The sequence below is a fragment of the Dermacentor andersoni genome, chromosome 8 (genome assembly GCF_023375885.2).
Source record: "Dermacentor andersoni chromosome 8, qqDerAnde1_hic_scaffold, whole genome shotgun sequence".
In the NCBI taxonomy this organism is placed as follows: domain Eukaryota; kingdom Metazoa; phylum Arthropoda; class Arachnida; order Ixodida; family Ixodidae; genus Dermacentor; species Dermacentor andersoni.
In genome coordinates, this window is record NC_092821.1 from 77,391,333 (window position 1) to 77,409,359 (window position 18,027).

The 18,027-nt window shown below is 41.8% G+C and overlaps 1 long non-coding RNA gene across 1 annotated transcript; it reads right to left on the reverse strand.

The window, feature by feature from the left end:
- Positions 1-11,066: 11,066 nt before the first annotated feature.
- LOC129386769 (uncharacterized) lies at positions 11,067-18,027 on the reverse strand. Its single transcript, XR_008614073.1, has 3 exons — positions 17,645-18,027; positions 15,538-15,652; positions 11,067-11,522 (listed from the first exon to the last, which is right to left on the reverse strand). It is a non-coding gene; the product is annotated as an uncharacterized lncRNA (long non-coding RNA).

The following is an 18,027-nucleotide window of genomic DNA, read 5'->3' on the forward strand; positions in this document are numbered from 1 at the left end:
CCTGTTCAGCGTTCTACTATGATGCCTACAAAAGCACAAAGGGACAGCTTAGTCGCCAGCGAGTATATGCATTGGTGGCAAATTCGTGGACTTCGCAATGAAATATACATACCTTATGTTTATACGTTTGACTAAGTCCACGGAGAGAAAATTTCAGCGTTAGGCGTAAAGAAACATTTATTTGTAATCAATGTTGTTCATTAGAAGTCGTCGTCGGCTATTTTTGTCATATTATAGTCATCAGTTGTAATTACAAGTCATTACTGGTCATTACTAAGCATGTTTAGTCATATATAATCAAGTGTAGTCTTTACAATTCGTTGTTAGACATATTGGTCATTTCGTAGTCATTATAGTAATTACAACTCATTTCAGTCAATATTAGTAATAACTGATCTTTTCTAAGCATCTTTAGCCATTTGTAATGAATTGTGGAGATTACAAGCCGTCGTTAGACATATTTGTCATTTCGTAGGCCTTAGCAGTCATTACAAATTTTTAATAATAATTTTAGTCATTACTACTCATTTCTAGACAGTCCTAGTAACTTCGAATCAATTGGGGTCATTACAAGCTGTCGTTAGACATATGGGCAATTTCGGAGTCATTAGTACTCATTGCAAGTCATTAGTAGGTATATTAGTCCTTAATGATCATTATTAAGCATTTTAGTCATTTCCAATCAATTGTAGTCGTTGTAAGTTTCGTTAGACATATTGCTCATTTCATAGTCATTACTAGTCATCACAAGTCATTTCAGTCACTACTGGTCATTACCGGTCGCTAGTAAGCATTTTAGTCATTTGCACTCAATTGTGGTCATTACAAGCCGTCGTCAGACATGTTGGTTATTTTGTAGTCATTAGTAGTCACGACAAGTCATTAGTGGTCATTGTAGTCCTTACTACTCAATATTAGACATTTCTATTTATTTCTAATCAATTGCGGTCATTATAAGCCGCCGTTAGACATATTGACGATTTCAGGGTCATTAGTAGTCATTACAAGTCATTAGTAGTCATTACTAGTCATGAACTTCTACCACTCTCTTCTATAACGTTATATTTCACTAAATGTCACTATCAATCATTTTTCATTCTTTATTCTGGCTTTAATATGTCTTCATATGGTGTGATGGCGCTTCGGCAGACACAGCGGCGGTCAGGTCTGCTCACACCAACTTTACCATGAGCATAGAAAGGTTTCGTCTTGAAACTTCAGCGCTGCTAGATCAGTGTTCTTATAAAAATTACAGGGTCTCTTAAGATCTCTCGTAAGAGGTGAACGGCAAGAAGCTACTCTTCCTCCTCCTATCATTCGCCTCATTAGTATGTGTTTTAGTCATTAGTAATCCATTGTAGCCGGCACGATTTGTCGTTAGATATATTGGTCATTAGTTGTCATTACTAGTCATTTCAGCCGTTATTAGTCCTTACTACTCACTACTAAGAATTTTAGCCATTTGTAATCAATTGTCCTGTCCGGAGAGGCCGCCATTGGAATATGAACCTGGCAACGTTTTACGCTAGAACGTTATCTAGTGAGGCGAGTCTAGCAGTGCTATTGGAATTAGAGGGCAGTAAATGGGATATAATAGGGCTCAGTGAAGTTAGGAGGCCAAAAGAAGCATATACAGTGCTAAAAAGCGGGCACGTCCTGTGCTACCGGGGCTTAGCAGAGAGACGAGAACTAGGAGTCGGATTCCTGATTAATAAGGATATAGCTTGTAACGTACAGGAATTCCATAGCGTTAACGAGAGGGTGGCAGGTCTTTTGTGAACCTTAATAAGAGGTACAAATTGAAGGTCGCACAGGTATACGACCCTACATCCAGTCATGATGACAAGGAAGTCGAAAGCTTCTATGAAGACGTGGAATCGGCGATGGGTAAGGTCAAAAACAAAATACAGTGTACTGATGGGCGACTTCAATGCCAAGGTAGGCAAGAAGCTGACTGGAGACAAGGCAGTGGGGGAATATGGCATAGGCACTAGGAATAGCAGGGGAGAGTTATTAGTAGACTTTGCAGAACAGAATAATATGCGAATAATGAATACCTTCTTTCGCAAGCGGTATGGCCTAAGTGGACGTGGAAAAGCCCGAATGGCGCGACTAGAAATGAAATAGACTTTATATGCTGCGCTAACCCTGGCATCATACAAGATGTGGACGTGCTCGGCAAGGTGCGCTGCAGTGACCATAGGATGGCAAGAACTCGAATTAGCCTAGACTTGAGGATGGAACGGAAGAAACTGGTACATAAGAAACCAATCAATGAGTTAGCGGTAAGAGGGAAAATAGAGGAATTCCGGATCAAGCTACAGAACAGGTATTCGGCTTTAACCCAGGAAGAGGACCATAGTGTTGAAGCAATGAACGGCAATCTTATGGGCATCATTAAGGAGTGCGCAATAGAAGTCGGTGGTAACGCCGTTAAACAGGAAACCAGTAAGCTATCGCAGGAGACGAAAGACCTGATCAAGAAACGCCAATGTATGAAAGCCTTTAACCCTACAGCTAGAATAGAACTGGCAGAACTTTCTAAGGTAATCAACAAGCGTAAGACAGCGGACATTAGGAACTATAATATGGATAGAATTGAACAGGCTTGGAACGGAGGAAGCCTAAAAGCAGTAAAGAAGAAACTAGGTATAGGCAAGAATCAGATGTGTGCGTTAAGAGACAAAGCCGGCAATATCGTTACTAATATGGATGAGATAGTTCAAGTGGCTGAAAAGTTTTATAGAGATTTATACAGTACCAGTAACACCCACGACGATAAGGTGAGAGAGAATAGTCTAGAGGAACTTGAAATCCCACAAGTAACACCGGAAGAGGTAAAGAACGCCTTGGGAGCTATGCAAAGGGGGAAGGCAGCTGGGGAGGATCAGGTAACAGCAGATTTGTTGACGGATAGTGGGAACACTGTCCTAGAAAGGTTGGCCGCCCTATATACACAATGCCTCATGACCTCGAACGTACCGGAATCTTGGAAGAACGCTAACATAATCCTAATCCATAAGAAAGGGGACGCCAAAGACTTGAAAAATTATAGACCGATCAGCTTACTGTCCGTTGCCTACAAAGTATTTACTAAGGTAATCGCAAATAGAATCAGGAATACCTTAGACTTCTGTCAACCAAAGGGACCAGGCAGGATTCCGTAAAGGCTACTCAACAATAGACCATATTCACACTATCAATCAGGTGATAGAGAAATGTGCGGAATATAACCAATCCTTATATATAGCCTTCATTGATTACGAAAAAGCATTTGATTCAGTTGAAACCTCAGCAGTCATGAAGGCACTACGGAATCAGGGTGTAGATGAGCCGTATGTAAAGATACTGGAAGCTATCTATAGCGGTTCCACAGCCACCGTAATCCTCCACAAAGAAAGCAACAAAATCCCAATAAAGAAAGGCGTCAGACTGGGAGATACGATATCTCCAATGCTATTCACAGCATGTTTACAGGAGGTATTCAGAGACCTGGAGTGGGAAGAATTGGGGATAAAAGTTGATGGAGAATACCTTAGCAACTTGCGATTCGCTGATGATATTGCCTTGCTTAGTAACTCAGGAGACCAATTGCAATGCATGCTCACTGACCTGGAGAGGCAAAGCAGAAGGGTGGGTCTAAAAATTAATCTACAGAAAACTAAAGTAATGTTTAACAGTCTCGGAAGAGAACAGCAGTTTACGATAGGCAGCGAGGCACTGGAAGTGGTAAGAGAATACATCTACTTAGGGCAGGTAGTGACCACGGATCCGGATCATGAGACTGAAATAACCAGAAGAATAAGAATGGGCTGGGGTGCGTTTGGCAGGCATTCTCAAATCATGAACAGCAGGTTGCCACTATCCCTCAAGAGGAAAGTGTATAACAGCTGTGTCTTACCAGTACTCACCTACGGGGCAGAAACCTGGAGGCTTACGAAAAGGGTTCTGCTGAAATTGAGGACGACGCAACGAGCCATGGAAAGAAGAATGATAGGTGTAACGTTAAGGGATAAGAAAAGAGCAGATTGGGTGAGGGAACAAACGCGGGTAAATGACATCTTAGTTGAAATCAAGAAAAAGAAATGGGCATGGGCCGGACATGTAATGAGGAGGGAAGATAACCGATGGTCATTAAGGGTTACGGACTGGATTCCAAGGGAAGGGAAGCGTAGTAGGGGGCGGCAGAAAGTTAGGTGGGCGGATGACATTAAGACGTTTGCAGGGACAACATGGCCACAATTAGTACATGACCGGGGTAGTTGGAGAAGTATGGGAGAGGCCTTTGCCCTGCAGTGGGCGTAACTAGGCTGATGATGATGATGATGATGATGATGATGATGATGAATCAATTGTGGTCATTACAAGCCTTTGTTAGACATGTTGGTGATATCACAGCCATCAGTACTCATTACAAGTCATTTCAGTCATTATTAGTCATTACTGGTCATTAATAAGCATTTTAGTCATTTGTAATCAATTTTACTCATTATAATTCGTCGTTAGACATATTTGTCATTTCGTAGTCAGTAGTAGTCATTACAAGTAATTTCAGTAATTATTAGTCATTACTTGTGATTACTAAGCATTTATAGGCACTTTTAGTCTGTTAAAGTCGTTACAAGTTGTTGTTGAACATGTTCGTCATGTTTAGTTATTTATTACATACTGCAGACCAATCTGGTCCAAGCAGGATGGGCAATACAATTTATAGAACATTTCTATTGCAGAAAAAGAGAAGAAAAGAAACATGATAGTACCAGAGGAAAGAACACAAAAAGACGATCATCTAGTCATATAGTGCGTCATAAGGTTCTGTTAGGCTATTCCAGTCGGACACAGAACGCGGAAAAAACGAAAACTTATAAATGTCTTATAAAAGTAAGGGCTTAGAAAGTGTGTTTGGTAATGTCGCGTAGGTCTTGTCGCTAAAGGGGAAAGAAACTGTGTCTGATCAAGAGCCATTTTACCGTAAAGAAATAAGTTGAAAAAATTCAAACGAAATTTGTTTTCTTGTCGATTCAAGTAGTTCAATGTTGTTAGGTTTCATGAGCTCAGAAGGATAATCAATATATTTAAATTTGAATAGATAAACCTTACAGCTTTACGCTGAATCCTTTCCAACTTTTTAACGTTAAGCTTAGTATAAGTTTCCCAAACAATACAGCAATATTCAAGCTTAGGTCGTATGAATGTGAAATAGCTGACAATATTGACGTTAGGAGGAGAATTATGAAGTTTATGTCTTAAGTAACATAGTTTGCGGAAAGCTGAAGAGCAGATGTTATCAATGTGCAGATACCAAGAGAGGACATTAGTGATTGTGACTCCTAGGTACTTGTAACTGGTAAACTGTTTCAAAGGAAGAAATGTCAGGTTATAGGTATATATAAGAGGAGTTTTTTAAGCGTTACACAAAGATAAATAGCTTTATCGGCATTAACAGTCATGCCAAAATCTGTGCACCACTTAGATACATTAATGAGATTACAATTCAACTCAACCTGATCATGCACACCTCTGATTTCACGAAATAAAACAACATCACCTGCAAATAACCTAATTTGAGTTCGAGGAGTAATTACGAAGACAATGTCATTTATATATAAAAGAAACAGCAAGGGTCCCATGAACACTTCCTTGAGACACACCTGATGTTACAGGAAGACTGCAGGAATCGAAACCATCAGCTGAAGCAAACTACGTTCGGTTATGTAAGTAATCGGAAACGCAATAGACAAAATGTCGGGAAGATCAATATTTGTGAGTTTATCAAACAATTTATCATGAATAACTCTGTCAAATGGTTTACTAAAATTTAAGAATGTCGCGTCAATTTGTCCATTATTATCTATGCATGCTGCAACTGAATTAACTACCGTGACCAATAGTGTCGCAGTAGAGAAATTTCCTCTAAATCCGTGTTGAAAGCTTGAGAGCATAGAGTTTTCCTCAAGATATTGAATGATACGTTTTGCTACAACGTGTTTCAATAATCTACAACAAGAAGATAAGTATATTGGGTGATAATTTTCTAATAACAAACGGTCACCTTTTTTATAGACGGGTATAACATGAGCTGTCTTCCATTCATCAGGTAGCCTTGCACTTAATAGTGAGCATCGAAACAAAATCACAAGAAATTTAGCAATAGTTTCGGCATAACGACGAAGAAAAATGTTGGGCAAACCATCAGGACCGCAAGTCGATTTTATTTTCAGATTTAACAGCATTGCGACTACACCATGATATGAAATAAAATAAACCTGGGATGCTTAAAATGCCCCGTGACACATATTCACGGTTGTACTTGCTTTCGAAAACACTGAGGTAAAATAAGTATTAAAATAGTCAGCGCTAACTGCTGGATCTGTAACAGAGATGCCATCAACCGAAACCTGCGTCACGTGCCTGTGAGCATCGCTCAAGTAATCCCCAAAATTTCTTGGTTCATCATTCATAAAGTTGGGCAAACTTGTTGTGAAAGAGAAGTCCTTAGACTCGCTCATTGCATGTATGAGATTGTTTTTGATACCAATAGTGATAATAGGATTGGGATTAGACCTTTTAGCCCGTTTTAGTTTCCGTTCCAAATGAATAATTTTTCGCGTTACCCAGGGTGTACGTTTGTGCACTTTCTTTCGCTTGTTTGGTACGAATTTGTTCAAACAACTATTCCACATACCTGCAAACTTTTTCTATAGAAAAGACACGTCATCATGCTCTTCAGCAATATCACTCAGGCAATTTTCCACATGCGCAATCACAGAAGCAGCATCATCTCTTTCGTAATCTCTAAAATAGCGCATGCTACTAGTTTTATGTGAAGCAAATTTTACTAGGGGAATTGACATATTTACAAGACTGGTCTGATAAACCTTCTTCAACTATGACAGTTTGTTCTGTAAAATCCTGGTTTATAAAGGCCAGATCTAATATCAAGCAAGAAGAAACCTGGATGCCAGTGGGCTGTTTGACAATTTGAACGAGGCCATGAGTGAGCTTAATATCAAAAACAATATTCATATTTTTGTTGAATTTGTTAGTTCCTTGCAGTTGCTCCCAGTCGACGCTGGGTAAATTAAAATCACCGCGCAAAAAAAATCTTTCTTATTGCGACAAGGTACACAGACTCTCGCAATTTATTTACGTAATCAGGAGTAGAATCAGGTGGTCTGTAGCATGCTTGCAGGATAAAGCTATGACCCTAGCGAGATATTCTTTAGCATAAACACTCAAGATCGCGGAAGCAGTCGAGTACTACTGCCTCAATTGAAGATTTAACAAGGATTGCTACACCCCTGCCCCTCCTTTCTCTGTCTCTGCGAAAAACTTTATAAGAAGAAAGAAAGACTAAGTCGTCTGCTATGTCGCTGTGCAACCAAGTTTCAGTAAGGACTGAAATGTGTGGGCCATGTTCAATTAACTTTAATTCTAGACTACCTTTTTTATTAATAATGCTCCGGGCATTAATATTTAAAAGACTCAGGTACTTTCTCTTTGGCTTAGCACGAGTAACATGTCTAGCGGTTTAATTGTAGAAGTGTGATGAAGTGCTGGTTTGGCTACTACTGCTCAAGTTTTGTGCTGCATTTGCATGCAACTTCGCGTCAAAGGGCGATTTGGTTTGTTGTTTTCGCTTTTTTGCACAAGTACTTTATCATATTTGTTCTCATCCCAGACATAGGCCACGTTATTGATATACAGTTTATCAAAAGCCAAAGAAACTTTGTGATGCTTTTCACGGTTCGTTTTTGCACTTGCCCATAACTTTCTTTTGACCTCATGTAGTCTAAGCGAAAAATCTTTGCCTATAGAATATTCAGTATTTCTGATTTTATAACCTTTCTTTAGACTTTTATTTATTCCGCGAGTCCGTTAACTTGAGAATCACTGGCCTTAACTTTCGAGTGTTTGGTCGGCCCAACCTGTGAATGCGCTCTATATCGATGTCATTAATTTCAAGAATTTTCTGAATAATACCTTTATTGACTGCCTTTTCAAGTGATTCTGTATCTTCTTTCTTAGAATCCGGAAAACCATAAATGATTAAATTGATCGTCTGCTATGGTTCTCTCAATCGTCAGTTCCCGCCTCATTTCATAGTCATTACTAGTCATTACAAGTAATTTCAGTCATTATTAGGCGTTTCTACTCATTACTAAGCTTCCTAGTCATTTGTAATCAATTGGGGTCATTGCAAGCCGCCGTTAGACATATTGGTGATTTCGGAGTCATTAATAGTCATTACAAGTCATTAGTAGACATTATTAGTCATCACTAGTAATATGAATCTCTACCAATCTCTATTATAATGTTATGATTCACTAACTGCCACTATCAATCATTTTCCAATCTTTCATCATCATCGTCATCATCAGCCTGGTTACACCCACTGCAGGGCAAAGGCATCTCCCATACTTCTCCAACTACCCCGGTCATGTGCTAATTGTGGCCATGTTGTCCCTGCAAACTTCTTAATCTCATCCGCCAACCTAACTTTCTGCCGCCCCCTGCTACGCTTACTTTCTCTTGGAATCGAGTCCGTAATCCTTAACGACGATCCGTTATCTACCCTCCTTATTACATGTCCTGCCTAAGCCCATTTCTTTTTCTTCATTTCAACTAAGATGTCATTAACTCGCGTTTGTTGCCTCACACAATCTGCTCTTTTCTTATCCCTTAACATTACACCCATGGTTCTTCTTTCCATAGCTCGTTGCGTCGTCCTCAGTTTAACTAGAACCCTTTTTGTAAGCCTCCAGGTTTCTGCCGCATAGGTGAGTACTGGGAAGACACAGCTGCTATACACTTTTCTCTTGAGGGATAATGGCAACCTGCTCTTCATGATATGAAAATGCCTGCCAAAGGCACCCCAGTCCATTCTTACTCTTCTGATTATCTCAGTCTCATGATCCGGATCCACGGTCACTACTTGCCCTAAGTAGATGTATCCCCTTACCTTCGCCTCTCCAGGTCAGTGAGCATGCATTGCAACGGGTCCCTTGAGTTACTAAGCAAGGCAAAATCATCAGCGAATCGCAAGTTACTAAGGTATTCTCCGTTAAAACTCATCCGAAATTCCCAGTCCAGGTCTCTGAATACCTCCTGTAAACACGCTGTGAATAGCACTGGAGAGATCGTATCTCCCTGCCTGCCGCCTTTCTTTATTGGGATTTTGTTGCTTTCTTTATGGAGGACTACGGTGACTGTGGAGCGGCTATAGATATTTTTCAGTATATTTACATACGGCTCGTCTACAGCATGATTCCGTAATGCCTCCATGACTGCTGAGGTTTCGACTGAATCAAACGCTTCCTCGTAATCAATTAAAGCTATATATAAGGGTTGGTTATAGTCCGTACATTTCTCTATCCTCTGATTGATTGTGTGAGTATGGTCTATTGTTGAGTAGCCTTTACGAAAGCCTGCCTTGTCCTTTGGTTGACAGAAGTCTAAGGTTTTCTTGACTCTATTTGCGATTACTTTATTAAATACTTTGTAAGCTAATCGGTCTATAATTTTTCAAGTCTTTGGCTTCCCCCTTTTTTTGGATTAGGATTATGTTGGCGTTCTTCTAAGATTCCGGTACGCTCGAGGCCATGAGGCATTGCGTATACTGGGTGGCCAGTTTTTCTAGAAGAATCTGCCCACCATCCTTCAACAAATCTGCTCTCACCTGATCCTCCCCATCTGCCTTCCTCCTTTGCATAGCTCCCAGGGCTTTCTTTACTTCTTCCGGTGTTATTTGTGGGATGTCAAATTGCTCTAGACTATTCTCTCTTCCATTATTGTTGTGGGTGCCACTGGTACTGTATCAATCTTTATCGAAACTCCTCAGCCATTTGAACTATGTCATCCATATTAGCAATGATATTGCCGGCTTTGTCTCTGAACGCATACATCTGAGTCTTGTATATTCCTAGTTTCTTCTTCACTGCTTTTAGGCTTCCTCTGTTCCTGTGAGCATGTTCAATTCTATCCATATGATACTTCCTTATGTCAGCTGTCTTACGCTTTTTGATTAACTTGGAATGTTCTGCTAGTTCTATTTAGCTATAGGGTTAGAGGCTTTCATACATTGGCGTTTTTTAATCAGATCTTTCGTCTCCTGTGATAGCTTACTGGTATCCCGTCTAACGAAGTTCCCACCGACTTCTATTGCACACTCCTTAATTACACATTTCCATTCGTTAATCTTTCTTTAATCTGTCTTCATATGGCGGGATGACGCTTCGGCGGACACTTAGGCGGTCAGGTCTACTGACACAAGCTTCACCATGAGCCTAGAAAGACTTCTACCTTAAATAGGAGGCAAAGTGCGCTATGAATTCTGACCAAATGCGTGACATATAGTTGCTTCTTAAGTAGGAGTGGCGCAGTATTAGGAAACATTGCAAGCAAGAGATATAGTAAACACCACAATTCCAGCTTGCACATCCACGAAAAGCGTCTGTTTTCAATCTACGTTTTGTGCCCAGGAAAATATGGAAGTTTAGACAGAGACGCCCAAGGGCGCTTGTTTAACTTAAAGTAACATCTGAGTAATATGTTCTAACGGATCAAAGTCGGCATTCTGAACGACAGACAGCGCTGTTGCAAGAGGCTGTTGCAAATGGGAATGGGAGGCATGGCTTCCTAGTGAGTCTTCTCTTTGCTCAGGCTGTCACCCCAGCTTTTATTCGTAAATATTAGTAAACACAAGGCCTGCACCTTACGCAAGACCGTTTTCGTTGAACTTCACCTTCATCATGTACTTAACATTACACAGCAAAGCAAAATACAACACAGGTAGGGCCCGAAATACATGATTGTGCAAAAACATTATATATGTGACTAACGGGCAATACGACCAGGACTCGAAACCTCACAGCAATGTTTCTTAGCTGCTGCCTAAGTCTAGAAGAAAAGAACGCTGTCAATCCCGGTCGAATGCCCGTAACCACTTCAAGGTCTGAGAGGCTCCAGAAAGGAGTTGTGTATTAGCATATATTCCATTCTTTCCATCATGCCATACAAAATTTCTTGCCCTCTTTACTTCCTAAGTGGTCAATAATTAGTGTGGGAATCAGGGATGATGGGAACAATGAGTTACTTATTTCAGACTGGCGCTTTTTGGCGATTGCGTCGTGCGGATGACAAAAGTGGTAAAATGTGGTGATGAAAAGGCACGATATTATGTATGGCACATATCAAACTAAAGAACAAATTTCTTCGGCTACATAACATGAGCGTTCGTAGCTTGAGAAGGAAACAATCTTTCTAAAAAAAAAAGAAATAGGTTTTATAGTTTGGGATAAGAACTTTGCATGAATTCATGCTTCCCTTGATCAGTTAAGGCCGCATCATTTATTTACTTGGACTTCGTAAATTGTTTTGATGATTCATACGGAATTTCAGGTGTCCCCCGTAGTTCGCCGTTACTTATGGTTGCTTCAGTTTCATGTTCCTTACTGCAGCATCCGGGCCAGAAATCTTCTGCGTCTCTGTGGGTAAGTTGATAATCTTGCGGAGGTGGACATCTGTATGTAGGTCAAAATGAAACTTGCTTATCGAGGGGTAATATTTTACTCTTTAACACGTCGCTTTAAAATGTACAAGTGTCACGACTCCTGTATGAAGATTTCAGATCGAGTGTAGAATTAAGTCCAATAGGGAACGTCTAGAGGAAATGCATTTTCTTCAGCGATATTGTCATAGCTTAAACGGGCCCTGAACTACCCCTCGGGCTTTGGGGTTATATAGCCCGCAGGTAGCATTCGCTGGTGTGAATATCTCAACCAAGTTTTGCAGTCAAGAGCGGTGCGTGGAGCTCGCAAGTGGAGGAACAAGTTATCTTTCTCTCAACCGCTTCGATATCAACGCAAACCTGCTCCTCGCTCTATTCTGAACGCTTTATTTAGTCGTATAGCGGATCCCCATACGCAGCTGCAATATGTTGGCCAATAGCTGACGTAAAGCGAAAGAAAGGTGATTGGAAGAACGCGCTTTTCCCATTGTTACTCTGTGTATTATGAAATTCAATAAACAGCCTGAAGTAAGGGGAAGTGTGTTTTGAACCTTTCATAATAATTACGTACTGCCAGACCAAGCCGATTATCGTCTTCTCCCGCTACGCCGCAGCAGCGAGCGTAGGGAATTTACGTTGGCCACCCTGCTTATCGATGTCGTAGCCGTCGGGTCTCGCCAATTTCGGCTAGTGTTGAACGCTCAACTAGCCTCTATCCACGCGAAAGTTAAGGTCCCACCATACTCACGTTTGCGAGCGCGCACTCACTCGTGGCCGCACCGGGTAGGACCTTGAGGAACTAATTGATAGCGCTTCAGAAAATGCGCAAGTCGGACGTGGCTGCTATCTGTAACTCAAGCGTGGGAAGCGCAAAGCCAGTGCGCACCACGTGGCATGGTCAGACTGCTGCCTACGAGGGCGAGCACATGCAATACGCTGCGCACACGCAATACGGTTGCATGTAGGTGCAATCTGCTATGTAGCCACGATAGCCGCGGGATGTCCCGCCGAGTCCACCGCATAAGGGCACTGCGGGTCGCTGAGGACAACCGCGTTTTGCTTCCGTTTGGCGTGTCGTAGGGCCCAAAATCGCAAGTGTCGTCGCAGTTAACATCCAAAACCAAGTTTGAACTGCGCGCCACGGTGACATTTAGAAGGCAGGGTGTTGTGGGCAATCGTAGCCACCGTAGCCTTCGCAGTGCAAGGGATTGAAGGAGGAGCGGGAGCATAGCGGCGGCCGTGTTTGATTTGCAATAACCCCGCTTCTGCTGAACGAATTGAAGTACTTTTTGCTGCAAAGTATTTCTGAAATTGCCTGTTTTAACTTAATACGCATTTCTCCAATTCGATAAAAAGTTCTTCAGGGACCCATATAATTCTGAATCTTCTACTGTTCACGAGGAAAGAGTTCGTATTTTTTTCCACAGTTAGCTTTCTTCCAAGAAGTTGTGACTAACATGGCATATGAAGGCCGCTTCTTTTGCATTACCTTTCTTTCACACTTTGGTGGACCCTTACAGATAAAAAAAGAAACGGAATAGAAGACACGAATAAAGAAATTCGCGATTTTCCTTTGCAAGCCGGTCTGCACAAGTCTAGAATGTGTGAGTTTCTTGAAAATATAAAAGTATATCGGGCGTCGTTTGAGGCTGTTGCGAAGCCCGAGGCAGAGCGACATGACAATAATGGACACCAGTGCGGGAAAGGCAAGTCGCACTTTCCATTGTGAATATTTTCCTCACAGAGGCAAGCCTTATATCAGCGAAAGGCATGCTGAGACCCTTATTTTCCATGAGGCTTTCCTTTCTTTTCCTTCGTTCATGGCGGAAGCTCTAGCCTCAGCCATTCCCGCAGCCATTCAGTTATAATCTTTTCGAGTGGCTTCTTCAAATTGAAGTTTCATGGTAATTCACGCACATTCACCTTACTGTAGACTTAGGTTGCGCGCGACATCAGTTGCCGCCATTGCCGACCGAGTGGCCCATAGAGTGCGGTGTCTACCTTGCCTGATGGTTGCGCGTAATTCAAATGATGAAGAAGTGCTTCCGGAACTGCGTCCCCCGAACTTTTATGACATTGTAGGCCTGAAGCGGGCTCGCTATAGTGCGGAAGTTTCATGGAGGGATGTCACTGAGCATAATAAGGTTCCTGTCCCTAAAGGCACGTATGCGATACCAGCGGTCAAGCACATTGACTTCATAAATTAACTCGTCTTGCACGCCCTTTAAGCACATAGACAACAACCGGTTAAGCACGTCGACGAGCATGTTTTCCACTCCTTTTCAAGTTCATCGTGTTCATGCGGGCATGCAGAGTGGTTCGTCATCTTTCTGGCGCCACTATCGTGTGCTCGCGCGTGTTTGTGATCGCCTTCGGCGAACAGTATACGCTCTTGTGCTTCGTCCCTTTTCACTTTACTGCCATTTGCGTCTCATTTGACAGCAAGATATCGCACAAATCGCCACTGCGACGACATCGACATGGAATGCAAATCTTCCAGAGCTACATGCTTTAAAGACATGAGCGGTTTGTTGTCTGGTTTATAGAGCTCGGTAATCGCCGCACCGCATAAGAGCGCATTGCGCAGTGGACACATGTACACGTGGGCGATCTAGAAATGTGATTGTGGCAAGTCGAGAGCCCCTTCAGTTCTTACATGTAAGAAACTGCGGTGATTACGCAGATCGCCACTCTCACGTTTGTCCCTTTTCTTTCTGGCTCCTCGCGTACTACCGACACTAGCAGTCTAAAGAGCCTAATGCTATAGTCAGCAGCATTTTGTGCAAGAATAGTGTTAAAACTGAATTGGGTATCTTTACGAGAGTGATTCCTTAATACCACAAGAAGTGTCCAAATATGTGAAGAATTTTGTTAATCATCAAATAAGTAGTACTTATATAAATAAATTCACTACAAAAGTGAATCTGAGATGCTGTAACGTAAAGCTATTCCAGACTTTTCTATTCCAATTCTACAATCAGCCCTCCGCCATTGGTCAAGAACTATTTGAACCACCCCCACTTCACCTTCTATCACGCGGTGTCACGAAAACCGTGATAGCTCCACACCTGATATGACGTGAACACACTGATTATGCATGACTGGAAATAAAAGGAATGTAGTTTATGATTCGACGCTTTTTCGCCATTAGCGCTCGACTATTGGTCAAAAGTTTTCGGGCGACAGCCACTTCACCTGCCTGTCACGCGACATCACAAAACCGCGAGAGTACACCATGTCACAGTAACGTGTACGCGTTAAAGATGCAATAATATGCCGAACAAAACTCAGTTTTCTTCTGAATAGGCGCAGGCTGCCCCGTTCCGAAAGGAATAAAAGATGGCTGCCGCCGATGGCTCTGGCAATGGCTACTCGCACCAGCCGGAGAGAATGGGTTTATCTGCAAACAATAAAGCTTTTTGTGTGGCCATGTCACATTTTACAGCACTTCCGGCATGTTTACAACCTCGTTCTGCCAAGTATTATTTGCTGAGGATCTATTTTAGTGGCATTCTTGACTATCCGCTGCAGGCCGTGGTGATTTTCGACCAGCCACCGCAAGATAAGTAAGGGAAAGCGGACCAATCACAAACGCCGGCACCACCCTCTTCGTCCGGTTATCGATTTTCAGTGCCCTGGCTCGGCTCCATCAAATGCCTCTCCACTTGAGCGCACTCCGCGCCTCTTATCAGCCAATTAGATAAGACAAGCCGCTCAGTGTATGCAATGTTATTAGTTTATAAACGAGGAGAGCGTTTTAGTGGTCTATTCAGACAACCCTGCGGGTCACCGCCCCGTGTTTGCGCCTACGGTTACGCGAATTTGACGCCAGGAGATTAGAATAAAAACACATATCGGAATAGTTTTACGTTATAGAGCCCTTGTAGTATTTTTGACGTGGAAATAGCAATCTTAGCGATTGCAACATAGTGGAAACCTATAGATTGTTTTTTTTTTTGCTCTAGATATCACGACAAAATAATATCGTCTCACATTTGCGATAATGTCAAATATTCGTAGACGCTTACCCAGTAATTATCAGTTGGGACCGCTCCGGTCTGCATTTTAGGCTTATGCACGGGTTGCCCAAGTCAAGCGAGAGGCCCATAGTCAAGCTATAATCTTGATATGTGCAGCTATTTCCTGCAAAGACAAAACGACATTAACCATCATTTTTTATAGAACACACGGTGACATATTCAGCTAAAGCGTGATTGTTTAACCAACCTGGCCTTTCTTCATTCAATTAATGGTACCTCAAGGGCCTGAAAAAGGAATCTCGTGGTCCCATTCTACCAACTTCCCAACAGGTCGGTGGCTTTTTAAATGCATGAGATTCCTGCAGTGGCCTATTACAGGGCCGGCATTATACTTGTACCTATCTTACCGGTATGGAGCCGGCTGCAGCACCAGTCTACATCCCCCAGCAGTGGCGAATGCTAGTTTGTATCGCCAAAGCTGTGGAGTCTCACCAATGATGTTGCGGGACAAGGGGCGCCCAGAGAGCTTGGCGAATATCTATGGGGTAACCTTTTCGAGATTAAAACACGTGCCCACAACTGAACACCGGGTCGTGGTACATCTTCATCAATTAGAGAAACCGGTTGGTATCCAGGGTCCTGGCACTTGACCTCAGGAGCCCCCGCATTGTAGGCGAACGCTCCATCAATTCATCACCACTGCGGTGCAAAAATAAAAAGCACAAGAAATTGCGAAGGTAACTTCTGCTGGGGAATTGAGCTTCAATATTTAAGCATGACGAATCCATGTACCATATATTTAGTGTAAAATTCATATAAATACGAGGATTAGAAATGTGTTGCCGGCCCTGATACCACACTGTTTTCATTATTACAGATTCAGAGGATAATGCTTTCTTCTTGTTAATTTAACTTTCTGTGTGTTAAATATACGCTATAGGAAATCCGTCTTTTCTCTTCGCTACTCATGTACTCTCTCGTAACACGAACTCTACTCCGGCATTCATTTCCTACCTGCTCTCCCTTGTTTAGTTGTTAAACGATACCACTAGAATGCAGACAAGAGGAAATTCGGTCATTTCTCCATGCAGACTTTAGTTATATTATTTAAAAACCGCTAATTCAAAATCATTGTAAGAAAAAGTTTTATAGTTTTTCGCATCTCCAAGTAAGACTATTCTTCAAACACCATAATCAAATATTCCCACGCGACCAAGTTGGACACATTTTCACTTAAAACGCATTGGTTAAAGTAAACTTGTTAGCAATGTAAGCGGTAACAAATTTTACATTTCACAGGAATGTTCGCAAAGCTATGCACTCATTCGTACAATATACTTACCCTACATACTTAGTTGTTCTTTCGTTACAAATTATGCCAGGAAAAGAACTATAGAAATGAAAACGTTTCCAATAACGTACCTAAATGATCATAATCCCCATGCTTATAACATTTCTCCATCCATCAGCTTTAAAACCACAAACATTCTTGGAACCTTACAAACGCAGCAATATTTCGATCTTGAGATGGGTGCGCATTTTTGCTTATGCATCTGTGTTCGCATGTCTGCTGCAATGCTTACGTATCTTTCCTGCTGTTTCTTCAGCAATTCTAGTTTCAATGCCACATTCACTGCTATGCAGAATGTACTTCCTTCTGTACTCAAATCTGAAGTATCAAATAATAACCCCAATTCTCTTATCACAATAATATATCATATGAAACCAACAAACACTGAGAGCAAAATTACTTGTGCCTAATAAATTAAATAATGAAACGATAATTTAATGGAAACGAAAGTTGAAAAAGGAACTTGCCGCAGGTGAGGAACTGCAAGTTGTTATTTCATAAACTTTCATTTGCATTACTTTATCATTTCTTTGATTCATTTATTAGGCACAAGTAATTTCCCCTGTGTTGTCCTTGGTGTCCGTGTTTGCTGGCTTCGTATGATATGGCTAATAAAGGTCGGGCCCCTCAGTTAACCTTCTTTCTTATCGTTTATTACAATAAAAGCCCCTAATACTTCTTTATGCATTGTCGTTTGATGTTTGGTAGGATATGCTACTCCCTCCCGAACATGTCTCGCCGAGGTATGCCGTATCATCCATGCAGTGAAAGGTCCTAGAGCTAGTAAATGTTATGTTCACTTACCATACAGAATGTGCATATTACCAAGAAGTTCGTAGGGAGGCGGTGGAAATGGTAGAGTCTCCGCAGTTGGCGTTCTACCAGGTTCCACGTGTCTCTCACTAAGCCGTTCAGACGAAAGTCGAGGGGATAGAATTTCAGTAACACTCGTTCCATCAGTTTCACCGGAGCCATCCTCAGCATTAAACTTGATAGGGGGTAGTCGAATAGGTGCGCTTTTTGAAGAAGCCGTTGTACCTATTTCACCAGGGCGCTCCTCGGAAAAGCAAGGACTAATAATATATTGTGTCAAAAATATTACCACGAAGCATAGCAGCATCATCATGGTCTTTTTTCTTCCAGTCTGTTCTGCTCTCTTTAAAAGAAAATGGACCAATATGTTGAAG